Source organism: Zootoca vivipara, chromosome 12, assembly GCF_963506605.1.
Source record: "Zootoca vivipara chromosome 12, rZooViv1.1, whole genome shotgun sequence".
In the NCBI taxonomy this organism is placed as follows: domain Eukaryota; kingdom Metazoa; phylum Chordata; class Lepidosauria; order Squamata; family Lacertidae; genus Zootoca; species Zootoca vivipara.
The window spans coordinates 21043707-21061674 of record NC_083287.1 but is presented as its reverse complement, the minus strand read 5'-3'; the positions used below and the strand labels follow the sequence as shown (position 1 = coordinate 21061674).

General features: G+C 41.8%; 1 protein-coding gene and 1 long non-coding RNA gene across 4 annotated transcripts in view; both read right to left on the bottom strand.

The window, feature by feature from the left end:
* The window catches only part of RFTN1 (raftlin, lipid raft linker 1), a 110521-nt gene that overhangs the window by 79456 nt on the left and 13097 nt on the right, over positions 1-17968 (bottom strand). The gene's annotated exons all lie outside the window — the stretch shown is intronic.
* On the bottom strand, positions 1310-16704 carry LOC132592854 (uncharacterized). The gene is made up of 3 exons (XR_009558381.1): positions 14418-16704; positions 8378-13843; positions 1310-2832 (listed from the first exon to the last, which is right to left on the bottom strand). It is a non-coding gene; the product is annotated as an uncharacterized LOC132592854 (long non-coding RNA).

Genomic DNA, 17968 nt, shown 5'->3' with positions numbered 1-17968 from the left:
AGCAAATGCTTAACAAAAACAATCTAGAAAAGAAGCTGAGCCAGAATCTGAAATAAAGGCAAAGTTCTGATAGACCAGGAGAGGACTGAGCTCAAAGAACAACAAAGAAGATGAATATCTCACCACACAAATATATTCCATCTCCTACCTCAGTAATTATTACTCTTGTGTACAGGTGGTACCTCGGGTTGCAGATCAGATCCATTCTGGGGTGCCATTCGCACCCCGAAAAGTCCGCAACCCAAGCGGCGCTTTCGCGCATACGCAAAAGCACAATAAAGAGCTTCTGCCCATGTGTGAAGCGCGCAGAACACTTCTGTGCATGCGCGCGCGGACAAACCCGGAAGTAAACACTTCCGGGTCCGCTGCGTTCGCAAACCGGAAAAAAGCAACCTGCAGCGGACGCAACATGTGGTATGACTGTATTACCCAATAATTTAGAGGGCATTATTTTACAACTACTGTACGTATTATAAGCAGAAATAAACACATCCAAGTTGGTATAGAATTTCCTTAATACAGTGGCAGCACTCACATATGTTAAGCCATGGCTTGTTTTAAACATTGTTAGTTCAGCAAACCTTGAGCCATGTGAGATATCATCTCACAGATGAGTAAACAAGCCATGGCTTGTTCCTCCAAAGCTCAGTTTGTTTTCCAGCTTGATTGGGTCAGGGTAGCCAAACAAATCACAGTTAAGAACAAACCCAGTTGGATTCTTGTGTCAGCCCCATCGTTCTGCCCAGACACTGAGGTCCAGTACCGAGGGCCTTCTGGCGGTTCCCTCGTTGCGAGAAGCCAAGTTGCGGGGAACCAGGCAGAGGGCCTTCTCGGTACCCTCCCATCAGATGTTAAAGAGAAAAACAGCTACCAGATTTTTAGAATACATCTGAAGGCAGCCCTGTTTAGGGAGGCTTTTAATGTTTAATAGATTATTTTATTTTATTTTTCTGTTGGAAGCCGCCCAGAGTGGCTGGGGAAACCCAGCCAGATGGGCGGGGTATAAATAATAAAGTATTTATTATTATTATTATTATTATTATTATTATTATTATTATTATTATTATTATTATTATTCTGACCCATTGCAAGACATAGTTAAAGCAAACCATGGTTTATAAGACAGCAAGTCATGATCAGCCTCCTGGGCTGGATTAACATTTTAACTCAAACGATAGTTATCCCAAACCAGGGATGTCCTACAGGTCCAAAAAAAAAGCTTTGAGTCTTCCTCCCCCCAAAAAGCTCAACAACTATGGTGAATACAATGGACAGATAACTGCCAGTTTTTTTTAATCAGAGTAGATTGCAGTCTCTTGGAAGTTGGACATCCCTGTTCTAAACAAACGGCTTAGTGTTACATGTGAACTATTGGCAAGCAAAGCAAGGCCTATAAGCAGCTACATAAGGCTTCTGCCCCTGGCCTATGCAAATACCATAAAAGTACCCCCAAAATCAAATTCCTTCAAATTACCAGACTGTACATACCTACACTTAGAAGGATGCAGGTATAAGGGAAGGGACAATGGGAAATGGAACAGCACCAAAAGAAAAAAAAGTAATCCCAGGCCAGCAGTAAAAAAGAAAAGGGGGACAGGCCAAATACTAAAATGCAATCTGTACGGCTTGGAAATAGGAAAATATCTGAACCCTTTTATTGACTACAATAATGCCCAAGTACAACAAAATTGAACTAGTCAAATATACAATTATATATACACATTTGGAATATGTGGATGAAAAAGAGAAGACCTGTCCATATTTCATTCAAATATTCACCTTTGCGGATAGAACTGGATATAAATTGTCACAAAAAAGCTGTGAACTGAACATTCCTTGTCAGCAGTTCATGCAAAGTGATACAAGGAAAATTTACTAGAAACAGCAACTGTACATTTCTATAGATCAGATGTACGGTAGCTTTTCTTGAGAAAAGGAATAGCTTTAAAAGGGGAAGAAATGCTCTCATTAGCTTCTGATTTCAGCCACAGTTCTTGATCAATGTGCGTACGTTTGACAGGTGTTCTAAGCGACAAACTTCTCACCAGCTTCTCATACACATTCATTGCACAAAGAGCTTCATATCAACTGAGGGGGGAGCTTTCACATGTTGCAAGATACATAAAAAATTAAAGATTTCAGTGCTGTGAGGAGTCCTACAGATGCCACATATTTCCAAATGAAATGATAAAAGGAGTTAATCTGAAAGAGAATAAACTATGAGGCTTACAAATTAAGTTGATAGAGTTTGGGGAAGTTAATGGATGAGATAGATGCTAATAAAATATAAATAGGCATCAGCCTGCTGCTGTTACGCTTTGCTGGCTGAGCTCTGCATCAGTACTCTCACTTAAAAATTGTTCCATGACACAAGAACTGACAAAGGGTGCTAAATCGTATGAATTAATTTGCCACCAACCATTGTACTGTTTATTAAAATGCAAAACAAATTAACATCTACTTGCATCCTAGATCTCAAAACTAAAGAGAGAAAAGAGAATGGCACAATAAGTGGTCTCTTGTTAAGCCGCTGTTGTGTAAAGTTTGGAACTGTGTCAGAGTAATTTTATTATTTTTATTTTTTGGTTTTTGTATTGTGTTATTTATTTTGGAAAGCTCGGCTCAGAAGCAGCATCTGTCTTCCTCTGTAGTCTTGCCTCTTTTTTAGCCAGCTGGGTTGACTGCCTTGATGAAGCTTTTCAAATGATCAAATGACTAAAATTAAAACATATTCTCCAAGATTATTTTCATTGTTCTTCACCACATGTTCACTGAATAAAATACTTCGTAATTGTCTGACTTTTTGTTATCAAGCTGCACTCCTTGCACTTCCTGTTGTGGGAATGTTCAGGAATGTGGATGAGGAGATATTGTTTAATATATCCTATCCCCGCTTGCGCTAGCAAGCACAAAACTTTAGCAGAGTAAAACATTCCCCTTTTGCAAAATACACAGCAGAAGAACGTTTGCGCAGGCTTGATTTAAGCCACTAAAATAAAGTGTATTTTCCTGGTATTTCCCCTTTTTCCCTCTTAAAAGGAAAGACACAACACAATGCTCTTAAAAGTATAAAAGATGTTTACTTACAAGCATCTCGAGGTACAGCACACTCAAGAGGTAGACTTGCTTAGTTAAAAGGTAATATATACATTGTGAAGTTCACTTATAAGAAGTGAGACTCCATCTCATCTCTCTCTCTAGGCTGGAGGCCTTGAGGGAGAGACTCACTAAGATGTGTGTAGTCCAAGAGGTCTGGTCCAAGAGAGGGAAAATGGCTGTTTCCTTCAGGATTTATCTGCCACTTCCTCAACTCATTTGCATGTGAAGGAAGAGGAAACTACGCTTAGTCATATCCTCCTCCTCAGTCCTCCAAGTGGACTATCTAGGGATTGTTGTGACTTGACTGCACTTAACCCTTTGCATCCCACAAACCCCTTCTCAGGCAATTCACAACATACACAAAAACATACATAAATAACTTTAATCAACCACCCAAGAGTCCCAGCTTGCCACGAAGATCCTGGAACTTCTCTCTTGGCAGGGGCTTTGTTAGGACATCTGCAGTCATCTGGTCAGTGTTGCAGTAACACATTTCAACAAGTCCATCCTCGATCACCTGGCGTATGTAGTGGTACCTGACCCCAATGTGTTTGGTGCGTGCAAGGAACTTTTCACTTTGTGTCAGCTTCATACTGCTCTGATTGTCCTCCATCAAGCTGACAGGTCCCGTTCTTGGCACGCCAAAGTCCTTCAGGAGCTGATCCAGCCAGGGGATCTCTCTGCAAGCTTCCGAAGCCGCAATGTACTCAGATTCTGTGGACGATAAAGCTACACATTTCTGTTTATAGCTGCCCCATGCAATAGCTCCGTCCCCATACATAAAAACATAGCCACTTGTGGATTTATAATCCTTATTGTCCCCAGCCCAATCCGCATCAGTGTACCCAAGCAGTTTAGGGTCTCTGACAGCTGGCAGTTTTAATTTACAGTCCATGGTTCCCTTTAGATAACGAACAACCCTCTTAACTCCAGCCCAATCATGCTCAGTGGGACAACTTACTTTCCTACTTAGGATCCCCACTGCACTTGCCAGGTCAGGTCTGCATGTGGTAACCAAATACAAAAGTTTGCCAATCGCTGACCTGTATTGCGTGTTGTTTGGCAGCAACTTCGAACCTTGTTGATTCTTCAAGAAGTCTGTGGCCATCGGTGTCGCAACTGGGTGTGCGTCCTGCATCTGCATGCTTTCAATCAGTTCAGTTATCTTTTGCCTTTGACTGAGTAAGAACGATCCATCCTCTTCTCTCTCAACTTGAATTCCCAAGTAGTATTTCACTTTTCCAAGTTCCTTGACCTCTACTTCCCTGTTGAGGTGTTTGACTATGTCTTTATAGTCTTTCTCATTTGACGTAGAAATTAAAAGGTCGTCAACAAAGGCTAAAATGTACGAAAACTGTCCATTCCTTTGTTTGGTGTACAAGCACTTATCAGCAGTCCCTTGCTTGTACCCAAGCTGCACCAGCATCTCATGGAGTTTCTGGTTCCAAGCCCTCGCTGCTTGCTTCAAACCATAAAGTCCTTTCTGCAGCTTGCACACTAGATGTGCCTCATTTGGTTTAATGAAACCTTTGGGCTGCTTCATATAAATCTGCTCAGAAATTTCGCCGTGAAGAAAGGCTGTCGCAATGTCAATATGGTAAACTGACATTTGCTTAGATGCTGCAATACTTAAAAGTAGTCTGACACTGCTGTATCGAACTGTCGGTGCAAACACTTGATCGTAATCCTCTCCATACTTCTGGGAAAAACCTTGTGCCACAAGCCTAGCTTTGTAGCGTTGCACCTCCCCTTCTGAACCCTTTTTAACCTTGAACACCCATTTACTTCCAATTGCTTCCTTACCAGGAGGTAGTTCTGTGAGTGTCCAGGTCCTGTTCCGATGAAGTGCATCTATCTCCTCCTGAGCAGCTTTCCTCCAGAGACTGGCTTCATCTGGTGGCATCCTCTCTATCTCTTCCCATTTGGAAGGTTCCTGTGGAGACGCCGACCTTGTAAGGTAGGACAGCCGTAATGGTGGAACACCTCTGTTGGTTCTGGATGAGCGTCTGACCTCTGGTCTTTCGACCGCATCAGCTTCCTCATCCTCCTCCAGCAGTGGCATATCCCCATACAGCTGCTCGTCATCATCTTCGTCTCTGGTGCTGCCAGGGGCCTGGACCTCCACGTCTTCTCGGGTGTCACCTATAGGGGGTGCTACGACACTAGAAGTTGGATTAGTACTTTGTATTGGTTCAAAAGGAAAAATCACAAATTCCTCATCCTGTGGCTCCTTGGAACAATCAATGGCAGTGTCCTTTGTATCAACTTTGCCTTGCTCATCGAAGTAAATTACATGCTGCGAACTTGTCTTGCCAGTTTGCGGATCCAAGACTCTATATCCTTTTCCTCCAGAAGCGTACCCAACTAGGATCCCTGCCTTCGCTCTGGAATCAAGTTTGTGTCTGTGCTCCTTGGGCACATGATAGTAGCACAAACTTCCAAATACACGTATATGTGACAAATTTGGGGCTTTTCCATGCCAAAGTTCAAATGGTGTGCGCTCTGCGCCTTTTGTGGGCAGTCTGTTCTGAAGATAGACTGAGCAACGAGCCGCTTCACCCCACAGCCTGTGTGACAAGTTAGCTTCCTTTAGCATGCACCTTGTCATTTCCAAAATGGATCTAAATTTCCTCTCTGCAATTGAGTTTTGTTGGGGTGTGTAGGCAACTGTGGTCACGTGTGATATGCCTTCTCTAGCCATGACGGCCTGCATCTCATGTGAACAAAATTCCCCACCATTATCGGACATTAAAATGGAAGGGGCTCGCTGGAACTTGTTCTTGACCATGTTAAGATAGTCCCTGAACAATTCCACTGTCTCACTCTTCTCCTTGATAAAGTAGGCTACGCAGAATCTCGAGAAATCGTCCAAAAATATCAAAATATATTTATTACCTCCTAGAGAAGACACATTCATTGGTCCACATAGATCTGTATGGACAATGTCCAATACTTTAGTGCTTCTCTTCTCTGCACAACGTGGGAAAGAAGGTTTAGTTGCTTTCTCACTAACACAAGTTATACATTTTGATGTTGGTGTATTTGTGTTGCTTTGCTTTACCTGCAGACCTCTCACAAGATCACCTTTCTGTAGTTCCAGAATAACGTTGGTGTCTCTGTGTCCAAGTCTCTTGTGCCAGAGTTCCAGACTTCCTTCGTCCTTTTGACTTGGTTGCGCCACCTTTGCAGACTGGTTCTGCTGGTTCTCTGAAACATTAAGCTCATATACACCATCCTTTAGTGTGCCTTGAACATAAACTTCATCATGCTTAGTCACAATACATTGTCCTTTTTCAAATGTAATTTTAAAACCTTTCCTGTCCAAACTGGACACGCTGAGTAAGTTGCAATTAAGCTTTGGTGCAAACTTAACTTCAGTTATCTTAGTATTAATTGTTTCATGATCTACGTTGAATTTCAAATTCACAGTTCCTGAACCAATTGCCTTTACAATGTTGCCATCAGCAATCTCAATTTCAGAGGTTTCATCCCCATTAATCTCATTAAAATACTCCTTTTCATAACAGAAATGAGAACTCGCTCCACTGTCAAGAATCCACTTATTGCGCTTATTTTCACAATCCTGGACAGCTAAACTCCTCTCCTGCATCAACATGGTTTGCTCATGACTCCCCTTTTTAACACCTTGTGGTTTTGAGGGGTGGGATTCAACTTTATCCCCATTTTGACTCTTGCAGTTCCTTGCTATGTGGTTTTTCCCATTGCATTTAAAACAAATTATTTCTCTAGATGTCTGTCTGGACTTTCCAAAATGCTTGGATGCATAGCTGCTATCCTTCCTCCTTGGATTCCTTTCTTGAGAATCAAGGCTATCTCTGCATTCCTCTCTTAAATGGTTGATAAGCTCATTAAAAGTTAAATCCTTTGTGTGATCCATTATACTTTTAAATGGAGCAAACGTAGGTCCCAATGATGCAAGCATAAACGTTACTTTAGTCACATCATCAAAGGCTCTGGGAGTAAGGGCAATTCTTTGAACAATCTCAGAAAAATTCTTAAAATGCTCTGTAAACTCTTCTCTAGAATTCATCTTCAACTTGAGTAACTTATCCAACAAGTATCTATAGGAACTCTCTGTAGATTGTGCATAAATGCGTTCAATGTCCTCTAGGATCTTAGATGCATCATCTTCAAAATTTATCATTGATAGATGCTCATTCCTCAAACTGCTCAAAATTATGTGCTTGGCTTCATCATTTTTAATACTCCAAGCTTCTATCTTAGCTAAAGCTTCTGCATCGGTTCCTGTAGGCTTTTCTTCCTTAATGGCCTGCAGAACACGCCTAGCAGCAAGATAAACTAAAACGCGCTGCTTCCACTGCACAAAATTATTGTCATCCAGCAGCATAAAACTTGGTCTTGCCTCACTATCAAAACTGGAGCTTGCCATCTTAAAACTTCAAAAATTTCCAAAATTCAAAAATCTTTCAAAAATCAAATTCAAAATCTCAAAAATATCTTCACTACCTCTGAGCTTTCTCAGTGCTGTAAACTCTGAGGGAGGGGAGGGGTAGTTAATCCCCCAAGCACACTGCAGAACAAAGAGACCATGTGCTCAACCAGGAAATCCTAACTGGAAAAATCCTACAGAGTTCAAAATCACAATCCAAATCAATCCTTCAAAAATACACAAAATACGCAACTCTGGGCCGCAATAACCCTATGTGGGAATGTTCAGGAATGTGGATGAGGAGATATTGTTTAATATATCCTATCCCCGCTTGCGCTAGCAAGCACAAAACTTTAGCAGAGTAAAACATTCCCCTTTTGCAAAATACACAGCAGAAGAACGTTTGCGCAGGCTTGATTTAAGCCACTAAAATAAAGTGTATTTTCCTGGTATTTCCCCTTTTTCCCTCTTAAAAGGAAAGACACAACACAATGCTCTTAAAAGTATAAAAGATGTTTACTTACAAGCATCTCGAGGTACAGCACACTCAAGAGGTAGACTTGCTTAGTTAAAAGGTAATATATACATTGTGAAGTTCACTTATAAGAAGTGAGACTCCATCTCATCTCTCTCTCTAGGCTGGAGGCCTTGAGGGAGAGACTCACTAAGATGTGTGTAGTCCAAGAGGTCTGGTCCAAGAGAGGGAAAATGGCTGTTTCCTTCAGGATTTATCTGCCACTTCCTCAACTCATTTGCATGTGAAGGAAGAGGAAACTACGCTTAGTCATATCCTCCTCCTCAGTCCTCCAAGTGGACTATCTAGGGATTGTTGTGACTTGACTGCACTTAACCCTTTGCATCCCACACCTGTCAGTTTTGTTGTAGCAAATTTGGTGAGCACAGAGGAAAGAAGTGAATGGGTGAGTAGATAACAAAGTATTTGGTACCACACAGTCTTCAGAATAAATTGCCCATGTACTTGAAAGAATTGTTCCTTTACAAGTTAGCCTATTACTCAGAAATTACATTATTTTAGAATTAAAAAACTTTTTTTGAAGTTTATTTGCCTTTCATTAGTAGCACTCCATAAAATAAATAAGACAGTCACATACAGCACAAAGCACATCAGAGCCAGATGACAACATATCCCATTAGAAAAGACAAAAGGATAATTACTTTATTTATGAATAGACAGTAATGGTTAGAGAACCAAAATTAGCTGTCACATTAAAAAGAATGAAGGCATTTACTGCTCAGTAGAAAGATCAGTTTATCAATATGTAATAAAGATTTATAGATGCTGCCTGGAAACTGAAAAGATTATCTATTCTTTCCTATTATTTTATATTCTTCAAGCTACAGGTCTAATTATAGACCCTTGGCCACCTGTTGCATGCAACTGTAGTTTTATTTTTTGTTACAGGGAAAATTTACACTGGCACATGCAGACTGAGAAGTCTGTCATATTATGCGTTTCCTCTCTGCATAACACCAAAGTGTGCTTCCTCTCTGCCTAACACCAAAGGGGAAAGTTGTGCATTTTGAAAGAAATGTCACGGTGTCTGTTAAGAAACTCCCATCTTTTATAGAGAAGCCTTTTCTCCCTTATGAAAAATCCCCCCCTGAGATGTGCAGCCTTGCACACATACCTGGACATGATCTTAATAAAACAAATATTTGATTTTAACCCTCACCTTAAAGAAAAAAGAAAAAAAGTATCGATCTGCTATTTGGGTTGAACAGATCTCTTTAAAGTCCGGCCCATTAATCCATGATTTCCATTTCCGACATTAAAAAATGATACATTGCAAAAAAACTTTGCACAAATATTTCAAACAGCTAGCGGCCCCCACAGCAACCCTAGTGGGTTCAGCATGGTTGCTTTACCAGCTATGAAATCCCTTTCTGCTACTCTCCAGTTTCTCATTCCAATAGCTACCGATCATGTGACAGATGCAAGTTATGATTTAAAATAAACAGTGATGTTTATTTTAGCTACTAGGCCACTTTCTCTGTATTATCAAGAACTTAAAAGACCAAATTTAGAGGCTTATCATAAAGAAGCCTCACAGGTACAGCATGCTGCCAACTTTTAAAGAAATGTGGTATCATAAATTATGCTTTGCCCGCTATAAAATCACGATATGGCTCTTACTGTAATAGTTTATCACAGCACAATATCAGGCTAATAAAAAAGCAAATACCCCTACAATAATTTCTCTAAAGGATATGTTGACCCTTTTTTTAGTTATGCCTGTATTTCACTCAGTCTACTCTAGGCAATGATGCAGAAAAAGAGTTCATGGTGTTTAATTTCATCAAACTGCAATGTTTAAGTCCTTTACTTTATACAACTAGCATTACTCGCTCAAAATAGCAGTTGAGAAAACAAATGTAAGGGATTAAGGGAGCTATAGGTTGAGAGAAACAAGATGTTAAAAAAGCAACAACTAGGGCCCGCACCCCTGCTCACTTCACTCGCAAAAGCTACCCCTCCCCCTTAAACCTCACCAAATTTCTGCTCACTGGGCTGGGCTGCCTAACCGCAACCATGTGAACTGCAGTGTGATGACATCCTTAGGAAAATATGTATTCAGAGAGAAATGAGCCACGATTTCAGCATAATGTACTAAGTACAGAAAGCAAGAATGAAGGTCTATGCAGGTCTGTGCAGAAATAAACCTTACTGAATCTAACAGGGCTTATTCCTGATAAAGTGTGCAAAGGATTCCAGCCTGAATCATCTAAGACACGACAAGTTGCAAGTGAAACTGTTGCTGAATGGGAAGACAGCTTGATATTACAGTAGTAAACTTTTTTTCAGAAAAAGCTACATGTTCAGCTGTATACAAACCAGCCTACCATCCTTATAAACAATTCATAAAATTCTGTGTTCAAACTGGCCTCTGGAACAAATATATCTGTGAAAAGGGAAGCCTGTTTCCAAGGGGATGATCTCTAGATGAATGAAGTCCTTCTCCATGAGTAGGCCTAATGATATAATTGAGGCTACTTGTAAATCATCATCTCTACAACTGCTTTCTCCAATATAGTTTGTCACTTTATGCTTCTTCCTTCACAAGTCCTGTTGATTTCCCTTACCTCCCTTACCATTTTTGAAAGCCTACTCAACTACACACACGAAACATTCAAAATTGTAAATACTTTTACTTGAGATTGCACCAGAGATGTGGAAAATGGAAAACGGGGATCAAACTCCCCCTAAGATTGGCCAGGGGTGCTGACACACCACCCACCCCGATGATAAGGCAACAAAAAAAGGAGACAGATACTATAGTCAAGGCTAATCGACAAAGAGAGAGGAGGAGCCTATTTTCCAGGGCCTAGCAGCCAATTGCACCATTTGCTTGCTGTGCACTGGCATCAGAATTTTGCTGTAGAGAGAGGGAGCCAAGCTGAACTGAGAAAGAGGTGGGAAGACAGAGCTGAGACTGATAATGAACACTGGACAGTGAGGTTTTAGTTTCTCTTGCATGACAAAAAATATATATACACTGTGTCTTCTCAGTACAGATGCCCTGTTTTCACTAGGCCCCTGAATAAACGGGAGACTTGCCAGGAGTAACCAAAGCAGTATCCAGGTCCATTATAAGGTCAGGCAGGCAAGCAAGCAGAGGCGACAACAAAGGTCAGGTGAGAGGCAAGGTCAGAGCAGTCTGTGGCCAGGCCTGGAAGAGGTAGGAGATCCGATGCTTAACCAACTACCTCTTCCATCCAATTTCTCCTGACTCTCCTTTCTCACCAAAGCTCCTTACCTTATATCCCAAGTCTTTACTAAGAGTCTTCTTGCCCTCTGGAAAGGTTTTTCAGAGTGGTCAGAGAGCTGCTGGGGAAGAGATAGGATGGAGAGCTTCTCTTGCATCTGCATACCGTACTTACTTGATAACCCCATGCCTATTTGCTGAATATTATTTGTTAAAACCATGCAGCCTAGAAGAATTAGCAAATGAGCCAAGTACAGAACACCTGATTGAAGAAAAGCTGTATTGCTCAGCCAATCAAAAGTAATTACATTTTTTCCCTGGCAAATCTGTAACTGACAGTCACTAAAGTATTTTTTTTTCTTCCATGAAAATAATTTCCTCAGCACTTGGTGGTTTACATTAAATCTTAGTCAAAAAGACAAGATTCCCCATCTTCTCTCAGTAGGGAAGCTGTCACCACTTGGTGTAAAAGATTTTAACCATCTGTCTATCATGCAACAGTTGCGTGGGTGTTCCTAAATTCCAAGAATTACAACATGGTCCATTAAAATGAACATATTGGCCATTATGTCTGTATCTTGATTTGAAAATTCACCTAATGTAGTTTTAAAAAACAAAGCAAATGTCCAAATTATTTATACGCCTCTACAGCAATACAGAAACGTGTGTGCTCTTCTGGACAAATTACTGGGGCTGAGCAACCAGTATCCAGGTAATTGTTCAACTGTAACTAACCTGAGTTAAACTGCTGTGCTTCATGAAATACAGGTCAGGCAGGCATGCACTAGGATCTGCCAAACACATGGTGCTTCAATACTGGAAGGAGAGATCACTTCCCATACAACAATGGATTAATGATCAGTACTCCCTGTCCACGTCCAAGCTGGCAATGCATCAATGTGAACAAAGAACAATACAATAGCATTTGGTCAGCTTTTCTTCAGACTTATACATCATATCTGGCAGTTCAGTATATTTGTATTAATAAATTATATAGTCAAAAATGTTTCCTTTCACGAATTGGACTTCGTTTTTATTTTTACTGGCATGTTACTTCAATTGTAGTCATCAAAAATTGTATTAATAAAAAATAGTCGAGAAATAAAATTGCTATGCCTTACTCTCAATCTCCTTACCCTCAGCTATCAGTAAAATGGGAACCACAATGTACTTGATGTGACTTGCCATTACACCATTTCTGCTGTGCACAGGAATGTGACACCTCTAGTTTCTTGCGAAACATATTCTCTTTTTACTAGTGCATATGCACGTGTAAATAGAATTTATACACATGTGTACATACCAACCACAAAGGTTTATTCCACAATGCATTTGATAGCTGTCAGAAGCACCACAAAACCATTATGGTTAAGTGAAAATAATAGTCTTAGCTCAAAGCAGAGTTCTTCGTCCATCACACATAAAACAATGCTCTTGCAAAAAACCAAGGGCAGATTTATTAACTCATCAGAAATCAGAGATAGCAAACGTGGCACCCTCCAGATGTTCTTGGACTCCATAATCCAGTAACCCTAGCCAGCATGGCCAATAGTTAGAGATGGCTGGAGCTGCACCCAGAGGTGGAGCTAGCTACTCCGGCACCTGGAGCGGCGCACATGCTGTGCACCCAGAGGCAGGGCTAGCTGCCCACTGGGGCAGGGTGAGCATTCCAGGGGGTGGCGTGGCGATGTCACACACCCCCGGGATGACACCCAGGGCAGGCTGCACCCACCACACCCCCTTCCTCCGCCGGTGGTTGCACCAGCGGTGGAGCGTACACTCCTGCCACCTAGTACTGTACATGCATGCAGGGCACGCCTCAGCAGTATCCTCACACGGCACTGCCCAGCTTAGAAGAGGGACAGCAACGCTGCCGTGACTCTCCCCCTCCTCTCTGCCTTCCGGGTCAGACCTGACCCAGCAGCAGAGCTGCGTCTGGGAATGAGGGAGCTGCCTGCTCCCTCCTGCATGCAGCCCAGTGCAGGAGAGGCGCGGCAGCTCCCTTGCACACCAGAGCCAGGCTCCAATGAGGGAGCCTGTGGGGGGGGGGTGCCTGGTTGTGCCTCCTCTCAAAAATGCACCCGGGGGCATGACCCCCAGCCCTCCCACTACACCCCTGCATAGCACTCCAACATCTGGAGGGCACCAGATTGACTACCCTGGTTAAAAACAAAAATGACGAAAACACATAAAGCAGCATGCAGCTTTCACTGTGTTGGGGGCAAGGACATAGTGAGAGACAAACTGGGAAGAAACAATCTTTCCACTCCCTAAATTACAAAAATAAACCAGCACTGGAGAAGTCTTCAGAGGCAATTACATGCTTTTTCACCAGCTGCTGTATGGATGTTTCTTGCTAAAGTGTTGTTGTGCTCCAAATGAGCTGCTGAAGGGAAACAGTACTAGAGTATTGCCTTCACATAAATTATTTTGTTTTTTGCTCTGTATATGCTGTCATACCTAGTACAGTCCCTGCCCTATGCAAGAGGCAGCAAACTATAGGATCACATTCTAAACTCCTGGGGGAATTATCTTACAAAACCTGCCCTGCGACTAGGATGCATAATAGCCACATCCGCAGTCCTTTGGTAGGAGCAGCAGAGTTGACCTACATCAGCGTTTCTCAACCGCTGTTCCACGGCACACTAGTGTGCCGCGAGACGCTAGCTGGTGTGCTGCGACGTGCGGCGACGAGAAGGGCGATTTGTATTGTCACGTGCCTGGCAGCCGCCAATACGCAGCGCTGACCCACCGGAAAGGAAGCCGGCCGGGTCACGACGCGGGGCGAGCGGGTCACGACGCGAGGCGGGTTAGTGATGTTTATTGGCGGCCGCCAGGCACGTGACAATGCAAATTGCCCTTCTCGTCGCCGCACATCGCGGCAAAATTTAGACAAACTAAACTAAAATTTAGACAAATTTAGAAGCTGGCTGGATGAGCTCAACCTGAAACTTGCTGAGCAAAGGATTGTGCTGGCAGAGAAATCAGCGGCTTGTGAAGCCTTATTACAGGAGATTGCAACCAACACAGCAATTGGCAAGTGTTTCTTACAGTCATAATTATATAGTCAATATAGGGCGGCACAGAGTTAAATTTTTTAACTTTTTTAATGGTGGTGTGCCTCGTGATTTTTTTCATGGAACAAGTGTGCCTTGGCCCAAAAAAGGTTGAGAAACACTGACCTACATCACCCTGTATTGCACCATTCTTCCTCCTGTGGGTATATCCAGCTGAGAACAACCTACCCTCTTAATGTCAAACTGCTGAAGGAATGGCATTTGGTAAAATTGTGGATTATTTTCACCCAAGCTCAGTATGTTCACTCTGTCACTCCGCCCCTATTATCCACTGCAGGCACAATGGATTCAGGAAGGGTTGAGACAAACAGGTTAGATGAAACACTGAATGCAAGGAACTGAAGCTTAGATATGCTTATTTTCTTTATGTTCACATCTGCTTTCAGAGTAGAACAAGGAAATTAGGTAACTTCCAACACTGGAAAAAGAAAGAATCTAATCAATTATCTGCCAAATCAGCATTTTAGGAAATATGGAACTCTGCTACTACCTAATTCCTAGTGGTAGAAAGTAAGAGAAAGAAATCAGACAATAAGTCAGTAAACCCAAAGCTGAAGCAGAAGACGAACCATCTTCTTAATGTAGTGCATCAAAATTATTTGTAGGAAAACGGTAATCCCTGAGCAACACAAATTGTGTGTTTTAGCACATGTTAAGGCATGCTGAGTATGTTTAAAAGCATACATGTAAAGCAGAGAGAAAGCATAAGTCACCAGCTGGTGGAAGCTAGTAAAAGGTAAAGGTAAAGGGACCCCTGACCATTAGGTCCAGTCATGACTGACTCTGGGGTTGCGCGCTCATCTCGCATTATTGGCCGAGGGAGCCGGCGTATAGCTTCCAGGTCATGTGGCCAGCATGACAAAGCCGCTTCTGGCAAACCAGAGCAGCACATGGAAACACCGTTTACCTTCCCGCTGTAGCGGTTCCTATTTATCTACTTGCATTTTGATGTGCTTCCGAACTGCTAGGTTGGCAGGAGCTGGGACCAAGCAACGGGAGCTCACCCCGTCACAGGGATTCGAACCGCCGACCTTCTGATCAGCAAGCCCTAGGCTCAGTGGTTTAGCCCACAGCGCCACCTGGAAGCTAGTAGAACACTATTATTGTAAGAATCCCAAGATTCATCACTTTGAATGAACCCTATTTGCATGTTGAGTGGAGCTGCAACACAGTTAAATGATAGCTGCTGCACTAAGTTAAGGAACAAATTGGTACTTCAGGCACATTTTACTCCCACCTCAGTCACCAGCAATAGCCTGGGTGCTGGATCACCCTTAGCACAAGTGCCACTAGGTGCACAGGATGCAAAAAAGGAGACTGAAGTTTGGAAATCCTCTGTGAAGATTTAAAACTGTGGAGGCCAATTCTGGATCCACACGTCCTTTCACAGTGGGGACATAGGTTTCCAGGCGGGAGCTAAACTATAGCTGTGCCAAATGCTTGAAACCGTTAAGCTTTGCAGCAGAGATCCCGTACTGTAATTCCTATTAGCTACAATGTTGTTGTAATTCCTATTGGCTACTACTGAGATGAAAGGTTTGTAAGCTACAACACCAGCAGCTTTGATCTTAATTGTCTATTTAAAATGTGTGTCAACCTTGCATATTTGGGTAAGGGTTAAAAGGGGGGGTGTAGGTGGCAAAACCAATACAGTAAAGAAGCCTGCCTTGTGTCCATGGGCAAGGAGTTACAGACTGTAGACGCTGCCACACTGGAAGATCAATTCTTTACAAGTGGCATTGGCGTTGTGTAAAAGTGCCAGTTCTGCAGAACTAATTCCCATTAGCAGAACTAATTTCCACCAGTTCCACCACATCTGGAGGGCACCAGTTGGGTAAAGCTGATGAACATATAAGGATACATGCTAGGAAGCGAAGGCCAGATTTATTTATTTTTTAAGTCTTTTGCTTCACCCTTTAGAAAGTTTACCACTGTACATATGGCGAATACACAAGCCATGTAAACTGTGAACCAGCCCAGAAATTTGGAAACCAGTGTGCTGAAGACAATAGTATCAGCCGTTGTCAAATAGCTATATTTAGTATGCAGACAAAAAGCATTCACTTTTATAACCAATGTGGTCATTAACTGTTTAAACTAAACTTCAGCTTCGCCCACCCCAGCAATAATTCCCAAGCCACTCAATGGAGCAAGTCTACTGTGAAGCAACCATCTTAATGACTGGACTCTACAAGCTCTAAGATGCTACATACATCCAAGGCTAAATAAACAGCTCCCAGGTTAGTTTCCCTGAAATTCTAGCCACAGGAGAAGCCAAGACCTTGAATTTTTGAAACAGGGATAGTTGGCAAGACTCCTAAATAGTTCTCCTAGAGAGTTCAGACTGTGTGTGGAAGTTTGTCTGAGAATCTCTGAAGACTGTCAGGTGTGAAGCAACTCCCCCCTCCCCCAAATGAGCAAGAATTCCCCCCCCCCAAGCAAGCAAAGAATGTTAATGCCACCTCTGAAGCACTGAGGGCCATTTCTACAAATCCAATAATATCTACAGGAAAAGCTGAAGACCAGCTGGGAAGCTTTTAGCAGCTTGGGTGTAACCTACTGTTGCCTCAGTCCCACAAAAACAGTTGGCTGTAAACATTTCTACCAACTCAAGCCAAGACTTTTAATAAAACATTCCTCTTCCTTTTGTGTATATAGCATCAGTGGGAGAAATTATGCAAACTCTTTTTCACAGCCCATTTAGGATTTAGTTCCTTCATATTCTTCTGATTTTGACCATCTTCTCTTCTTTATTTTTTTTTTGGGGGGGGCTGTCAATATATGTTGATATGTTAAAATGTACTTGAATTAATCAAAAGAAACATTTTTCTTACAGCACAATCCTAACCATGTCTACTCAGAATTGAGCTCTATTGAATTCCATTCCCGGGTAATTGGTGTTAGGACTGAAGCCTTGGTTTCTTTTTATATGGAGTTAAGCTTTAAAATAAAATTAACCCAAAGTGAGTTTTACACATTTGTAGTCTAAATTGAGCAAAGATGACAGAAAGCACTTTAGACTAGGAGTTAAGCCCCCATTTTATTCCTGTTTTGAATCCAACCCACTCTGTTGCTTTCTGTGCAACTCACAGCATCTGGATTACATTACAACCCTTTCCACACACACCACCCTGCCATTCTACTTACAGATATATAAAACTATCTATAGAGTATTATATTTCAGCTTTGTCAGCTTTGGACGATAGAATAAACCCAATATAATTCAACAGATTTAAGCAGAAATTGGTTGAATTTTAAGTAGCATTAAGAACTACCTTGAAACTGGATAAAAACTGGGATTTTTTAAATCTCCAAAGTACTTATCTGCCATACATCACTGATATATTCTTATTTCTTTTGCTGTATAATTTAACCATACCTACTGACTTTATAACAGATACCCCCAGAACAATTCCTTTCTTATCCAAGCAAAAAAAAATACAAATGAAAGCTTAATGCTAGAATTAAGTAAAGTGCATTTGTTGTTAAGCTTGTTTTCAAGAGAATTACAATAAGAAAAGTCATAAATCTAAACTGTGTTAATGCAAACCAAGGTTTTTTTCCACTTGACTATATGCTCAACCAGTGAATGTGACCACTTCATTTGTTAACAAGTTATTTTTAACACTGCACATGTTTTTTTTTTAAAAGTGAGG